The sequence below is a fragment of the Alligator mississippiensis genome, chromosome 1 (assembly GCF_030867095.1).
Source record: "Alligator mississippiensis isolate rAllMis1 chromosome 1, rAllMis1, whole genome shotgun sequence".
Lineage (NCBI taxonomy): Eukaryota > Metazoa > Chordata > Crocodylia > Alligatoridae > Alligator > Alligator mississippiensis.
Genome location: NC_081824.1, coordinates 133,784,126 through 133,801,468, shown reverse-complemented (window position 1 = coordinate 133,801,468; position 17,343 = coordinate 133,784,126). Strand labels below are relative to the sequence as shown.

Genomic DNA, 17,343 nt, shown 5'->3' with positions numbered 1-17,343 from the left:
GTCATGTTTGCCAGCTAATGTAAACAAATCCCACTTTATACCATGCCTCTTGAATATCATTATCTATCCACATTGATTCCCTCCTATTCTTAGGCTGGTATGTGTCAGCTTTTTCTATTTATTTATTAAGTGGTCAATATAATACCTCCCTGGCCCACCTTTTGCATTTTTCAATGCCCAAATGACCCTCATGTATTCTTTTAAATCATATCTGCTTGTAGTGCTTTAGGAACTACCATCCTTGAACAAAATACCATCAATCACTGAGAGCTCTGCTGAAAATATGGACTTGGTATATAGTGACTAGGCCATCCAGTGGTGATGGATCTGACAACATTCTGCAGTGTTATCTTGCACTGTAGCCTCCACAAAGTTTTGCCATATTTCTTCTGATACTGGGTAATATTTTCTTATCCTAATGACATGCACAATATCAGATTTCTTTTCAGCACCATCAACAATGTTGTCAACTGCCCTAGACAAAGTACCTGTAATCACTAGTTCTTTGCCTGGTTTACAGTCTAATCTCAAATCATATAATTTTAACTAAAAAAAAGTCTCTGTAGTCTGGGAGGTATATTAGCTAGCCCTTTTCTTGAAGTGGTGCCCAGAGATTTGTGGTCAGCTTCTGCCACAACCACTCTTCCATATATAAAGACATGAAATGTTTTGCTTCCACGCACCAGAGATAAGCCTCCTTCTCCATCTGTCCATATAGGCATTGTTTCTGTGAGGGCTCCGGATACGTATGCCACCAGGCTTGTGTGATCACCATACTTTTGCAGTAAGATTGTCCCAATGCCTTCTTTAGAGGCATCTGTGGACAATTTAGTTTCTCTTTTACTCTCAAAACACCTAAGGACTGGGGCTGTTTCAATAAGTTTTTTTTTTAAACTTTGCAAATTTTGTCCATTTTGGCAACCCATGTCCACCAAGTATTCTTTTTTAGTAGCGCTCTCAGTCTGCTGGTGGGCTTTGCAAGGTTTTATATATACCTGCCTACATGCGTGACCATTCCCAGGAACCTTTGTACCCCTTTCTTGTAGGGTGGCATGTTTGATATTCCCCTTATTCTCTCAGTAATATTGCAACCCATTTTCTTGTATTTGCTCCCCCGAGTAGGTGATTTCTTTAACTGTAAGTTTGCATTACTTCTTATTAAGTTTCAGCCCTGCCACCTTTACTCTGTTGAGTGCTTTCTGTAGCCTCAAATCATGCTCCTCTTTGTTTCTGCCCCATACAAGGATGTCAATGCACACCTTGACACCTGCTACTCCAGCAAAGATTTGTTGCACTTTCCTGTGAAAGATTTTAGGTGCTGATTTGAGGCCAAATGGGAGCCTGAAAAAGCAATATCTCCCAAAGGGTGTATTAAAAGTGCATAGCCTGGAGCTTTTTTCAGCTAAAGGAACCTGCCAAAATCCCAAAGATGCATCCAGAATTGAAAAATATTTAGCACCAGCCATTTTACTAAATATATCCTCTCTCGTAGGCAATGGAAAGTGCTCTATTTTTATGTAACTATTGAGCACTTTTGGATCTAAACATAATCTTAGTGTCCCATCTTTCTTTTCTGTAATTACTAACAAATCTATCCATTCAGTAGGTTCTTCTGCTTTGGTGGCATTGAAAAAAATTGACAATCAGTTCAGCTCTTATTTTAGTTTTCTTTGTTGGCTACAGGAACTTTTCTTGCCACATGAATGACTAGATAATTGGGTTCTGACAACTCAATTTTATATTCAGTTTCCAATTTACCAATGTCCCCAAAAACATTGGCCTTCTATAAGTGTGTACTTGGCCTTTGTTACCATATACACTCTCTTAATTAAACCCAAATTCTGACAGGTTTTTAGCCCCAATATTAGTATAGCATTTCCTATGACTATTACAAAAGTTATTAGTTCAATTTGACCCTTAACTTTTACCTCTAGTTCACATACTCCTCCGATAGGCATCAATCTTCCCATTGCAAGCTCTTAGTTTTACATTTTCACTCTTGATCCAATTTGGTTTTTGTTTTAATTTATTAACAATTAGTTCTAAAAGCACATTTACCTGTGCACCCACATCCATTTTATAGTTACTGACCCTTCCATTAGGTTCCAGTGCAACAGTCCAGTCATCTCCTATCTCTGCAACCACGGTCCCACACAGAATTCCTCCTCTGTCTTTCATCAGTGTTGTCATGATATACTGCATTAGTATGCATGCTTTGACTTCTTCTCTGCGTTTGCTGAAGACTGGCAAAATGGTTATATCACTTGCATATATTATACTGTTTTCTTAGTGCAGGGCACTGCCTGTTTGGGTGCTTGATTCCACATTTCTTGCAATTTGGTGCTCTTCCACCCGTAACCTCGTTCCTTGGGCTATCTGTGAATCTTCCTGCTCTCCTTGCTTGCTTTCACCTCGATTGTCCTTTTGCTTGCTGTTTACTTGGCTACTGATTTTACCTCTGTTCTTTGTAGGTTATGGAGTCACTTCTGCTGCCTGGCGCACACTTGCTGCCTTGTCTAAGGTCAAATTTACATCCTCTAAGAGTTTTTTCTGTAGTTTCAAACCTCCAATGCCTATTACTACTTCTACTCAGTTGGCTGCCCAAAGTTATGGTCCAGGCTCATCAGCTTCAGGTCCATTAGGAATTCCTTAAAGGATTCACCCTCTTTTTGCACTCTTTTGTGAAACATGTATCTGTCAAATGTCTCACTTGTTTTTGTATGCAGCATTCTGCAAACTTCTGTAAGTTGCATAGCTTTTCCTCTCATTCTGGTTTAGCTGTATGCTATTAAAAGATATCAACAGCTTCAAGTCCAGCTATACAAAGGAATATGGCTATTTTCTGCTCATCTTAATTTGCTGCACACCCCGTTGCTTGCATGTATATGTCAAAACTTTGTTTACATTTTTTCCATGATTCAGCAGCTTTACTTGAGAGTTTCAGCTCCTTGGGGGTTTTCAGATGCTCCATCTCTCCAGCAGTTTTTTATCTTCCCCTTCACTTTCTTTGGACCCCACTCCTGGTACCATGTAAAGATGAGTGCTGTTAAAGAAGTACACCTTCTTGATAAAAGCAAATCTTGTTTATTAACTTCATGAAAAGACTTTACAAATGTTTTGCAGACAACTCTGTACAGCAACCACTTGTTGTGCTGTACAACAAGCACTTGCTGCTCTGAACTGGATCACAAAACAACATGTGCTCTCTGTTTCAGTTTCCAACAACTTCTCTTAAAGAGACAATATACTATTCCCACAGAACCTAAACACTGGCAACTTACATTTGTTTCAAATTTCTTATTTTGTTAAGATACACTTAAGAGTAGCAATAATGATTCTGCAATTGTTTAATTCCAACAAACAATGTTATTTTCACTGACCAGCAGTGCTTAAAGGCCAAATTTTTGAAAGTAACATGAAAACTATGTTGAAACTGACTTCCCTAAACTTAATTTTTTCCAGCTTAGAAAATGAAGAGAAAAGGGGTTTATTATTATATTTATTACTAAAAATAAGAGATGCATCAGATTTTCTAAGTCCTTCCCCTTGTCTGCAAAGTCATTTTTTATACTTAAGAACACCTTTAGATAACGGACAGGCACACTGAAGCAAACAGACCTTTTGCCATAGACTTCAGTGAGGCTATGGTTTGTAAGCTGACTGCGCTCATTATAGAACCACATTTGCCTTTTGTTTTAAGCTCAAGATAATACTGTGCTTTGAAGTACAGAACAGAAATCTGATAAGACCATTTTCCTTGATACAGAAACCAAGTACCTAGCCATTTTTTTGCCACATTTGATACAGAAATATAGACTAGATACAACATTAACATGTGCATAGACATCCTTCTCTTCATTCATCAGAAGAAGCAATAATGTATACCAGAATGCACAGAACTAATCAGACATAGTAAGTCTAGACAGGAAAAAGTGCTTTCCATCGAGTTCATTGAAGTTTTTCCAACCAACTGAAATGCAGGCTAACATCCTGTGTCTCAGCCTAGCTGGTAGCTGAGCCCATTTGCAGTTCAGGCCCATGCCAGCATAAGAAACCTTTTGACATCTTTTGCAGTGTTTTGCCCCAGCTGAAGCTTAGGGATATACGACTAGGAATTTGGGGGTAGAGTCATTCCCCAAAGCCACCGCATAGAAGTGGAGATCACTGCTCTACAGCTTCCCAGGGACCAACCAGGGACCCCTTGCACCACAGAAGGACTTGTGATCTCTAGTTGCTCCATGAGGTGTCATGAACCCAAGGAGCAGCTCATAAACTCCCAGGTGTGGGCCCCTTTATCCAGCCTGTTGCCAAGTGGATACATATAGGGGTGCAGGACCCCAGAACTACCCCTTTGGATGAGCCCACAAGACCCAGACTGCCTAGGCCTGGGTGGAGTCTCCCCAAAAGTGGTGCAAACTAGAGACTATACCTCATAGTTAAGAGCGTTTACATTGCATTTGATGTTTCCTTTGTTTCATTGGATTTGTTTTCTTTAATATATCTGCCCATTGTGTTTACACAACTTGTGAGGAGCGGGGTTTGTTTATGTGAGACACCCCAAGTAAATTCAGTGGTCCCAGATTTCTCATTGGGGCTCAAGCCACAGTGGAGCCTTACTGGGTACCCAGAAATATGAACCCAGCCTTTACATGGATGTTACAATGGACAGTAAGCTGAATCTGAGCCAGCATTGTGCCCCTATTGGGAAGGAAGCTAACAGCATACAATTTGGGAAGAATCCAGCAGAAGGCAACAAAAATGGTAACGTGACTTCTGAGGAGAGGTTGAGGGAATTGGGTTTATTTAGTCTGAAGAAGAGAAGACTGAGGGGGATTTAATAGCAGCCTTCAACTCCCTGAAGGGAGTTTGAAAGAGGATGGCGCTAAACTGTTCTCAGTGGTGGCAGATGACAGAACAAGGAGCAACGGTCTCAGGCCACAACAAGGGAAGTTTAGGTTAGATATTGGGAATTATTTATTTCCCAGTGAGAGAGTTTAACACTGGAATAGGTTACCTAGAGAGGTGGTGGAAGCTCCATCCTTGGAGGTTTTTAAAACCTGGTTAGACAAAGCTTTGGGTGGGATGACATAGTTGGGTCTGGTCTTGCTTTGAGCAGAGGGTTGGACTAGATGACCTCCTGAGGTCCCTTCCAACACCAAATTTCTATAGGCTAATAAAAAGAATAAGATAATACAGATACAGCCAGCTACTAGTATTTTGGTGCATTAACCTGAATTCTAACGAGAGAGAGAGAGAGAGAGAGAGACAGAGGGGTGCTACTCTGAAGCCATGCAGAAGGCAAAGTGGGGCAGCACCTTAAAGACCGACAAATTAGGCTATCACCTACAAAAGCTTGCGCCTCTAAAGAGGCCCAAGCTCTGTAAGATTTTGTAGGTGATAACCTACTTGGTCAACCTAATGCAGTGGTTCTCAAAGTTCTTGGACCTGAGGCACCCCTCAATAACTTTTATTAATTGAGTAGCACCCAAACTAATTTAGATACTGCAGTGCTCATTTAATTGCAATGGGGCCAGGCAGTGGGGATAGGGAATAAGTGCAGACTCAGACATGTCCCTGCCTCACTTATCTGCTCTTCTCCTCACACTGTGGCACCCTCCAAAGGTTCTGGTAGCACCCCAGGTACAATGACTGAAAAAAATTACTGATTTAAGACAGTGCTTCTCAAACTTTTGATACCTGGAGCACACTTTTTTCCTGGATTAAAATTGGCAGCACATTTAATTTTCATACCTGACCAGCTATGTATGAATATTATAACAGCATACTGGCTGCATCCGTATACATATCCCTGCTCTATGTATACACACACACACACACACGTTCTGGGGAAAAAACTGAGATATTCTATTCCCCTGCCACAAGAAAGCATGTCAGTACAGAGATGTACCGTTGAAAAAAAAAGTTGTGCCCTGTTCTTTCCACTGTCTTCTACCTCCCAAACCCTGGTCTGTACTTCAGGAGACATAGGCAGCTCCCACTGCTAAGGCTGCTCCTGCAAGGTCTCACATCTTAGCAATCTCCCCTGTAGCCCTTCCTGCTAGCCCCAGGAGTATGGGAGGAGCGGAGGGGATGATCTGGGCTCTATCTGTGTGTCCACCTCCACGCTGCTGGGAGCATGAGCAGGGCCTAACATAGGAGCTGCTTGGAGGTAGGGAAAGCTGCAGCAGTGGCAAAAGTCCTCAGAGAGACAGTGGGAGGTACCACTGGAGTAGCTGGGGCAGATACAGGGTGCTGTATGGGGAAGGAAATCATTTACTCCTTTGCACAGGGAAATCTCTCAGCACACTTCTGTTCCTCTCATGGCACACTAACATGCTGCAGCATACCCTTTGGGAATCACTGGTCTTAGTGGTACCCTGCCCTGCCTTTTGTATACTAACGGTAAAAACAGACATCACGTTTATCCACGGTCTAACTGTCCTGGGTTTTGACTCGCAATCAAAACAGGAGAATTCTACCTCAAGAGCTCTGACAGCGAGACAAGTCACAATGGACAGTAAGTTGAATAGTTTGCTTGCACAGCAAAGCCCTTTTATAGGTGCTTTGCTTTCTAGGCTAAAATGTGATTGTAAATTGAGATAAATAAAGATAGATCCTCCGATGCAAATCTAAAATAAAAATAGGAATAGAAATATACAATACAAGATAAATCAATTATGTTTAATACAAAGTAACCACATTTTATTTTCTAAAGTCATTTTTTCCAATTCTCCAGTTTCCAATTCCTCAAAAATTGAAACCCTGGGAATAGTATTTTTATACTCCGCAAAGTACATACCAAAAGCTTTTTGTTATATTTTATTACCGAAATACCAATGAATCAATCAGAACACTAGGCACAATTGATTTACTTTCACTGCTCTTTAGGAGCTAACCATGACATTAGAAGTTGAAGAGGTAGAAGGCAGGAGGGGAAGGAAAGTGACTTTAAAAGAAACAAATGTTACCTACTATTGTTTGTTAAAATTATCTTATGGTTTACAGTCCAAATTCTTTGTTGTAGAAGACCCCTGTATTTTATGCCATTGAGTGCCTGCTTACATAGATTCCTGTGCAGCACAGCCAATAAGAAATATGGAGGGAGAACAAAGAAAGAAAGGGAAGGAACACTTGTATTTTAATCATTGCTGACAATAAACCTAGTTTCAGCTGGGATGCCCCAAGCAATAACTACTAGCACATCAACTGCTAATAAAGGCTTCACAAAGCATTTTCTAAAGGGGAACAGGCATACATTTCCGTGGTTACAGAGTGTGATACACAAGCTGTTGGGAGAGGGAAAAGGAAGCTATAAAATATCTACAGTCCACTAGGGAAGAGCATTGTTTTTGAATCAAGGACAGGCTTCATAATAAATTCCTTAGCTATTGTGTTGTATAATCTCATTGGCAGCATTTGTTGAAGTTTCTGCCATATTACTTTAACTTTTCTTAACTGGATTCAGATTTTTAAAGATGAAACGCACATCGTCATACAAAGCCATCAAAACAGGCAGCAGAGAGTTCTGTGTCTACTATAAATGCAAACAGGATTTGCCATGGAATATGTGTGTTAAACATCGTAACTAAGGGTGGAAAATTCTGCCTCCAGTGAGATATTACGATATTTGATTTAATCAATTCATGTGTAATCCGTTCAGCACAAGTTACTTGTCAAAAGCATCTCAGTGACTCAGGGACCACTACCTTTCAATGGGACCAAGGCTGAAGTCAATGGAGCTACTCCAACATACACCCAGTAAAGAAGCTAGCCACCCTCTTTAAAAAAAGATTAAGATCCCAATCATGCAGACATCTAAGCACATGCTCAACTCTAGGCCCCTTTTACTAATAAGACTTCAGGATCTGGACTTCCGTGTACAATTGTAAATGTATACGAGACCGTTCAGCACGGTCACATTTGAACTTAGATTTCTATGGCAATTGAACACCTTTTTTGGATCTTTTTAAGAGAATCCAATCATTGAAGCCAAGTCTACAGCCATCACCACTTTCATCCCTGCATTGAAGACCACTACTTTAGACTTACCGTATTATTTCCATAGCATTTCTTTATGGCTAAACTCAGTAATAAGGCACTTAACTGAATAAAATGCTGTAGACTTTTTGTAATAAATTTGTGGTTTGTTACCCATGCAACATGCACAGCTATGTCCAACCATACAAAGCACATTTGTTCATGTTATTTCATATGGTTCCATCACATGTGATGGTGTACAAAGCCATATGAAGACAAAAGGTCCCTGTTTCCAGGAGCGTATAATCTTTTCTTTGTAGTTTTCTTGGATGTACTTTAAAAGACTTACAACTGTTACCAAGAGTATACAATGGGACCTCAATCTTACTTGGGGCCTCTGGGTGTTACTGTTTATATACAGATACAGACATGAAACAGCTTGAAAAACTGGACAGTTCCTATCATCGGAAAAAAAGTTAACAAAGTTCACCAAAACAAAACCCCCACAATAGAATTAAAAAGCTATTACAACTTTTCAATCATAAAGCCAGCTCAAAGGATAGGAAACACATATAACATACTTTGCTCTCTGGAAAAGCTCCTGTTACTTCCACAGCTATTGTGATGAATTCACCACATACATGATAATCATCTATTACTATGGCAGTATTGTCTTAACGTCTTAACCAAGATCAGGACTCCGCTGTCTTAACCATTCTATAAACAAAGGAGCAGTTCCTTCCCTGAGGAGCTTTAAAACTAATAGACTTTCCATAAAAATGCTGCATATTTCCAACCTAAGCTTTGTGGTTGACTGGTATTTAAAGCCAATATAAATGCACGTGTTTAACTTTGCTGTTATTTGTCCCATTGAAGACAGTGAGACTATGGATGGTTGTCCAGTTAAGCACGTGCAAAAGCACCTGGAAGATTGTAGCCCCACCAGACTACAAGTCTTGCTCTCTTAAAATGTTAGCTTTCAAACTCCACTTACACTAATCTAGTGAACTCATACTACAAAATATCAGTTCCACTACACATTACTTGTGCACACACACACAAAATCCCATTACATGCAATGAGCTGCTTCAGCTTTACACACCAGTTGGATTCAAGAGGGGGGCCAGGTATGTCAGCATTAACCTAGTTTCAGTAGGAGCTCCTAAGGTGCAAGAAATGCTGCATGGGTTCCCTACAAAGTCTGATTACATCCTTGGATTCACATGCACAGGAGCTCTGCACACACAAAGACAAAATTCCCCTCCCTTATGCCCAGGTATTAAATTTGGTACAACTATTGTTTTCACACACACGGCTATGCTCAAAGTTGCACTAATATACTGTACTTTTTATTTACATTGCCATTTCCAAATGGTTTCTTTCCTCCTTATTTTACCTCCGTTTTTTAATTTTAGAGAGAGAAAGAGCTAGCAAGGCATCTTGAACTAAGACCTACCTAAACTAGTTGCATTGCATGCTTGTAGTCTGATAAAAACTTGCTTTGCAGATTCCTCCTGGAAAAATAAAGTGATGCCTGTGACAAAGAAAAGCCTTTCTCCTCCCATCATAGTATGTACTTCTTATACTAAAACAAATAGCTTCATTATTTGTTTAAAGGGCATTAAAAGAAGCAGGTGCCCCCTGATTTAATAAGCAGGTCACCAGCCGTGGCAGCTGGAGGAGGGACAACATCCATAACAGGGTAGATTGGTAGCTGCATCCCCCGTCTTATTTGTGAATAATAGCCTTATCACAACACTCTGATGCCTTAATCATTACAAGTGTCACCAGACAGGCAGTGCCTGGGGCTAGTGGAGTCTAAGCTCAGGGATAGCTCCAGCTGGACAGGGTTTAGCACAAGGCTGCACAGCTTTTTCAAATAAAGCCTCGCTTCCATGAAAAAGTTGCACTAAGATTACTCACAGGCTTTCACCAACCTCCTGAATAAGCAGTTCCTCCCCACCCCTCCAACCCTTTAAGGGATTTAAAACCTTAGCTGCAGAACCCCAGGCTTCCTCCCTGCATCATTTTGTTTTCAAGACCCAGTTGCAGGGGTTTCTGAAGCACCCAGCAGCCAGCTGTCCAGTTCAGCGCTTCCCCACCTTTTTAGACTGTGGATAGGATCAAGGCACCCTCAAAAATAGCTGGCTCTTAGCTTTAGGGTTGTTGGTTGTAGCTGTGCTGGTCTAAGGACATATAGGCAAGACAAGGTTGTTAGGGTAGATAGGATGTATCTCTTTTTAGACCAACTAAACAGTTGGGGGGAAAATTATTCTTTGCAAGTTTTTGGGCGGGGGGGAAGTGTTCTTTGCAAGCTCTGTCCAAAAGCTTGCAAAGAGCATTTCCCCCCCCCCCCCAACTACTTAGGTGGTCTAATAAAAGATAATCACATCTACCTAAAGAACCATTTTGGCTCTTAGATTTCCACTCTTCTTTTTTTGGAGCCGAGCAAAATAACCAGAGCAGGTTTCTGTTCCTCCTGTGGGGAAGAAAGCCGCCCCCGCCCCCGCTACGGATTGCTGCGGGGAAAGTGTCGGGGTGCCGCCTCGCCTCGCCTCGCCTCGCCTGCCCTGGCATCCCCGCGGTGAGGAGAGCTCTGCGCTCCCTCGGGTGCCGCCCCAGCTCGCCCGGTTGGCAATCCCGGGTCTGGCTCCCAAAGCGGGGTGGAAACCAAGCCCTGGGGAGACTCGGAGAGAGACGGGCCAGCCGCAAGGGGCCTCCGGAGCTCACCTGGAGGTGAGGCAGGCTCAGCTTTGTCCCAGCTGGCCCGGGGCAGGGGTGAGGTGGGCGCAGGATCTTGCCCCCAGCCGTCCTGTGCAGAAGCTGGAGCGGCCCCGCCCGGCCAGGAGCCCGCGGGAGGGGGAGGAGTGCAGCGCCGCAGCCCCGACGCGCCCCGCTTACCTGGCGGCGCAGCCCCGCGCGGGGAAGTTTCTGCCCCGACTTTGTTGCGGCTGCGGCCGCTTCGCAGCCCCCCGCCCGCGCGCGGCGCCGCCTGTGCCGGGACCCGCCCCCGGGACACACGAGGGGCGGGGAGGGGCGGCTGTCGCCGCCTGCCCCGGCATCCCCGGCCCCAGCCAGCTCCTGTGTGGAGACAGAGACCGCCCCGGCCTCCTCCGGGCGGCCCCGCGGGCCTGGCAGGGAATCGCGGGAAATGAGGGCTGCCTCGGGAGGGCACCCAGTGCAACCCCTGCGCAAAGCAGGGCAGCCCCAACTGCCGCATCCCACCCAAGGAGAGTCTTAAAAACCTCCGAGGGTGCAGACTCTGCCACCTCTGCAGGTCCCGGGGGATTAAACCCCTTAGTGGGCCCTAGGCAAACAAACTCGTGCCCCCACCTCTGCAGATGAAATGTTTCGATTGCTTTTTTTCACTCAGTAATTATAATGTCAGCTGAGCACAACCGGGCCCCTTCTTCACTGAGGGTGGCTAGTTTGCCTCTGCTTTAATCCGGCCCTGCTCGAGGTAACCCGTTTCACTGCTTCACCACCCTCCTCCTGAGAGAGCGCTTTTCCTCATACAGGCGCAGTCCTCAACTTAACAACGTTTCGCATTACAACGTTCCTAAACTGACACCCTGTTTCAACTTTCTGACTTGGCTTTACAATGCTTGATGCGATGCCAGTGAACATGTTCACTGCATCGCTCATCTCCCCGGAGAACATCTGTCCAAACTTCCTTGGACACTTTTTCTTTAAGAAAGCAGACAAGACTCCAGAAAAACCTGCAGCCAAGACTTTGGAGAAAACTCCAGCCAAGAGCCCTTCAAAAAGTCCTACCAAGAGCCCTTCAAAAGGCCTGGAAAGTCACCTAAAAGAAGTCCTTCCAAATCAGTATGACTGCTATTTAAAATATAAATGCATTAATGTAGCTATATTACTCATCTGTAATCAACTGAGTACAAAATTCTGGGCTATTTTTGGTGAAAATAGGATATGGGGACTTGCTTCAGGAACCAATCCCCCATTTATAACATTGTTTCCTATAGGAAAATCTGTTCCAAGTTACAACGTTTCAATTTAAGACACAGTTTTCAGGAACCTATTGTGTCCTAAATCTGAGAGCTGGCTGTATCCAACCTAAACTTCCCCTGCTGCAACTTGAGACCATTGCCCCTTGTTCTGCCATCTGCCACCACAGACCACTGACCAGTCCTCTCAGGCATTTCCCACCCTTGGATTTGGAGACAAACCACGACCCTGGCCCTAGGCTTCAAAGCCATCCAGACCATTCTTTGCACTGCAGCCTAGTAGCCGCAAGCCAGAAAACCAACTACCACCTGAAGTCGCAGAACCTGTTCTTCACTTAGGCTCCTCAAATCTGTAGATGGCATGTCAGCTACAGCATGACCTCCCATCCGTGGAGCAGGAAATGTGCTGGACAAGAACTGCAGCTGTTCATCCCCAGCACCAGCTTCCACCCCTTGGGATGGCAGCTGCCCCGCAGGGCCTGGACTCTAAACTGCTCTAAACCATCTCAGAACGGGCATTGGACAGTTCAGGACAAGCATGCACTCTTGGCACCTCTCCAATGACACTGGCTGTAGCTGTGGTGCTCAGGCTCAGACAGTTCACCACATTGTCTATGAATGCCCTTACAGCCCTCCTTTGGGTGCCCAAGGTCTTAGTGACATTGACCATTCAACCTGCTCCTGGCTTTCTGGCCCTCTTGCTTCCCATGTATGGGTGGTGACACTCACTTCATCATCACTGAGACCAGTCTAGTTCCCATGTGGGCGTGAGCCCCATGTTCCCCATACGAGTCAGATAGACCTGTGGTTGGTACAGCAGTGCAGAGGTAAACCCAGAACTTTCCAACCCATGTTGCCTGGTCAGGGTCTTTCTGAGTGCTTTGCCACAGAAAAATAAAGTCTGTGTTGTTTTCTGTGCTCCAAAACTGCATGGAAACTGAGAGCCAGTGTTTCCTGAGGGGTGCCCAGAGTCTGACAAAAGGTGCTGCAAGTCTGAAAAGGTTGAGAAGTGCAAAGCTGTATTGAAGTCTGTGGAAAAGGAACAAAACCTGCTTTCAAAAGAGGACCCTTCCCCCCCCAAATCATCACTGGCAATCCCTCTGAGGATAAGCTCTACCATGGCTCACTGATGGATCTGGAGGTGATTTGAGAATCCAATCTGTGAGCCACCGATCCATCAGCAAAAGTTTCAGGTTGTTCTACAGGGACTAGACTGTAGGATGAGATTTCACTCCTTTTCCTTCCTCTGCTCTCTGTTTCAAGGACAAGACACTTTACCTCAAAGCAGGCTGCTGCTTAGTTGAGGTTGCAGTGCTGCTTCAGCCAGCAACCAGCTCTTCTCAGCTCTTGTCAGCCGTTTTCTTGAGGTTTGCCTTCAAGTTGTCCTTTCAGCATTTCCTCTGGCCACTGCAGGATCTCAGGCCACAAATAAGCTGGGAGTAGAGCACTTGTTTTGGGAGCTGAGAGTCAAGCAGCCTCACACAATGTCCAATCCAGCAAAGTCGGTGCTTGAGGATCAGTGACTCAATGCTTGTAACACTGGTTTCAGCAAGGAAGCTGGCTTTTGTACAGCGATCTTCCAATTTGATGTGGAGGATTTTTCAGAGACACCATTGGTGATACCTCTCTAGGCTCTTGCGATGACAACAGTAGGTCACCCATGTTTCACACCCATAGAGGAGACTGGGGATCATGACTGCATTGCAAACCAGATCTTAGTGTCTTTCTGGAGATCATGACCGATAAAAACATGCCAAAGCAATTTTCTGAAGAAGGCACTTGCACACCAGATCCTGTGCTGGATCTCCTCATCAACGTTCGTTCTCTGAGAGAGGTGGCTATCAAGAGAAGTGCTCGACTACTTCCAGGGTTTTTCCCTCGATTATAATTTGAAGAGGGTGGTTACATTCATGGCATGGAGCAGACAGATAGAGCTCGTTAGTTTTCTCAATGTTAAGAGGCCCAAAGTTCGATAGACTTCCGCAAAGAGATCCAGTGCAGTCTGGAGGTTTTTCTCAGCATGCACAAGGATAGGGCAGTTGTCAGCAAATTGAGGGTCAAGGATGGTTGTTCTGAATGCTTTGGTCTTCAAGCAAAAACAATCCTTCATACCTTGTTACTAAATAACAGTCGGGGGTTTCAAATGTTCCTACTGACTTAGAAACACAAGCATGTGTGTAGGACTCTGGAGAATTCTTTATGCAAGCATAAAAAGAAACATTTTTCTTTGAAAGGGACGCCCTAAAAATGTCGTGAGATATAGCACAGTCCCTGTCTCCATTGTCACAAAGAGGTCTTTATGGGCCCGCATGAAGCCATACTGCTTTCAAACAGGCTGCACACTTCCCCAGCTGCCTCGCAATACAGAGCTCCACATATGAGTGGGATCTTTTTGTCATTACTCCACCTCTCTCCTTCCTGTTATCAGCAATTCACCTCAGGCCATCAATTTTTAGCTGAAATCCTCATTGTTTAGCTGAAATGTTCACTGAAATCAGCCAGGGACCATTGTTGCTACCTCCCCACCTTATTTTTAGTCATAACATAAAAATATCAAGTAAACATATATAATTTCCTCACAGCTCACTGCCTCTGCTGGTACTACTATTCAAGCAAGTAAAATTACCCTTATATATGACTAAAAATCCCACCGGCTCTGCTGGTGCTACTACGTAAGTAAAATTACCCATATGTATACAAGTTTGCAGATTTGGGCTTTAGAGCTCCAGTCCTGCAGCTGATGGCACTGTTGTGCACCTTCACCACCACATAGATATCAGTATTACTGATTACTACTATCAGTATATAGGTGCAGGTAAGTAGTTATAGGACTGGGACTTTGGGTTGTAAACTATTCAAAGCAAGGTTTTTTTCTTTGTTTTTTCTGAAAGAATCATTTGTATTTGAGCAAGATACCAACAAACTTAATAAACTCACTGTAAATAATCATGTTAAATCATTAGTAATAGCAACCAGTAGGAGAAATCAAGCAACATAGGGAAGGTAAAGGACTGGATATATACTTTTCTTTTCTCAAGATTTAAAAGGGGATGTAGGGAGCGGATGAGGTATAGAGATGCTCCAGGCACCAAGAGTTGCAAATAAATGACACCTGCATTTAACAATAGATCAACCCACCCAAACTCTGCTACAAAGACTGCATCAAGCAGCACATACAGTCTGCCAGGCTGGACTTAATGACCTGGGAGGATATGGTCCATGATAGGTGAGCTTGGCACTCCACTACGAAGGAAGCAGAATGAGCAACAGAACATCATCACACCACTTTGGCCGACAGTAGGAGGAAATGTAGACACCAACTTGCCCTGCCATGTTTCCTGAACCCTACATATGGAAACAGATTTCCAGGATTAGTAGTAGTCATACTTGGATACAAGTGACAGTCATTATGATTATGAACCCTTCCCCCATATGATGTACCCCTCCTCATATTGTTGCTTTTCTCTTCTTTGGGATGACCTGTTCTGCTTTTGTGGTTAGTTTTCTCCCCATTTAAAGAACTCCTAGAGCAAAATTCTGCCAAGATGCAGCCAAATAACAAAATATGTTAGAAAATGTGCACTACCTTTGTGTGTTTAACTAGTCTATTCAAGCTTTTAAGGCTTATATGGTTATTAATTCCCTATAGTACAAGGGTGGGCAATTATTTGGGCCCATGGGCCACATAGGGAGTTTTGCTGAGCTGTCGTGGACCAGGTCACCACCCCCTTCCTCCCCTGCACCACAACAACTCACCCAAACTCCTGATGTGGGATGGGACTGTGGGTAGGTGTGGAATGGTGTTCAGGAGTGGGATGGATGGGCAAGGCTGGGATCATGGCATGAGGCACAAGGCAGTGAGAGCATGGGGCCAGGGTCAGGGGCATAGCTAGGATGTGCTGTCCATACGCTGCAACAACGGACGCCAGTTCCACGGGTAGCGGGGTGCAGGGAGTGAATCATGGCTCTGCCCTGGCCCCGGCCCCACTCTGTCACCACCCCAAGATCCCAGGACCTCCGCAACCCCACCTGCGCATCTCACTCTCTGCCAGCCCATGGCCCCATCCCAGCTGCTCGGCCAGCACCCTACCCATGTGAGTCCAAGCCAGTCTCCATGGAGACCCCAGGATCTTGGGGCAGTGACAGCACAGGGTTGGGGCTGGGGAAAGACCCACAGTGTGCTCCTTGCATATCCCTATCCATAGAAGCAGGGCTCTGCCCTGGCCCTGGCCCCAGCCCCATGCTGTCACTGCCCCACAATCCTGGGGCCTCCATGGAGACCAGTGGGAGCTGAATGGGCAGGATGTGCAGCTGGGTGAATGGGATAGATCCACAGGAGGGCATGGAACTGCATCCAGGGTGGGGACTAGGATTTTGGGGTGGTGATAGCACAGGGCCAGATCTAGGGCAGAGCTGCAATCTGCTCCCTTCATGCCCCTGTCCGCAGAACTCGTGCTCATTGCAGGGGCATCTCTGCTGTGTATCTCCGCTCTGCACCAGCCCCCAGCCCCATGCTGTCACCACCCCAAGATCCTGGGGTCTCCCCAGATCTGCCCACCTGTCTCACTCCTGGAGGCTGCTCCCCACCAGCCCATGACCCCATCCCAGCTGCCTGGCCATGTGCCCTGCCCATGTGGGTCCTGCTGCCAGTGATGGGTGCAGAGTGGACAGCTGGGTAGTGGGTACCTGGGCAGTTGGGTTGGGTCCAGCAACAGCAGCCAGAAGGAAACACCACCACTGGGGCTGCCAAGAAATGGATTCCAGTCACCGTGTTGCCCCAACCCCACTGCACACCTGGGGGCAGCAGGACTGGCTGCACGTGCCGCAACCTAGACTGCCTCCTGCGCCTGGCTAGGTAGGACTGAGGGACCTGCCAAGGGCTGGACAAAATCCTTCAGCAAGCTAGATCCAGCCCACCACTGTGCCCTAGTTATTTGAGTTCCTTTAGTAATACTTTATGCAATGTGGCTAATATGTCACAAGCTGTTTATTCCCTCCTACTCTCCGAAGTGGGGAGAGGCAAATGCAGATGTTGAAGGGTTGTTTTTTGTTTTTTTTTTTGGGGGGGGGTTGTTTGCTTGTTTGTTCTGGGGAGTTTTGGGCGGGGGGCTTTGTTGGTGGTTTTGGTTTATTTGGTTTTGTTCTTGGAGTTTTTTGTTGTAAATATACCTGTTACTGTTAGCAGTAATATTTATTGGTAGTACTGTGATATCTACAACACTGCCCAAACCCAGACCAAATGATGGTCCCTGCACCAAAGAGTTTACAATCTAAGTATAAGATGATACATTAGGTGAAATCTGATACGTAGAGGAATACAAGGAAACAGCACGTTTATGTTAGAGAAGGAAAAGGAAATGAAATGTGTCTTGTGCTTGGAGTGGAAGATGGTGAGATTAAT

The 17,343-nt window shown here is 44.8% G+C and overlaps 1 protein-coding gene across 5 annotated transcripts in view; it reads right to left on the bottom strand.

The window, feature by feature from the left end:
- The window catches only part of TIAM2 (TIAM Rac1 associated GEF 2), a 273,941-nt gene extending 262,981 nt beyond the window's left edge, over positions 1 to 10,960 (bottom strand). For 3 of the 5 annotated variants that reach the window (XM_019479735.2, XM_019479733.2, XM_014596747.3), the window contains exon 1: positions 10,708 to 10,862. The gene's annotated coding sequence lies outside the window, so the exon portion shown is untranslated. The other 2 variants (XM_019479734.2, XM_019479736.2) reach the window with 2 other exon arrangements.
- Between the last annotated feature and the right edge of the window lie 6,383 nt (positions 10,961 to 17,343).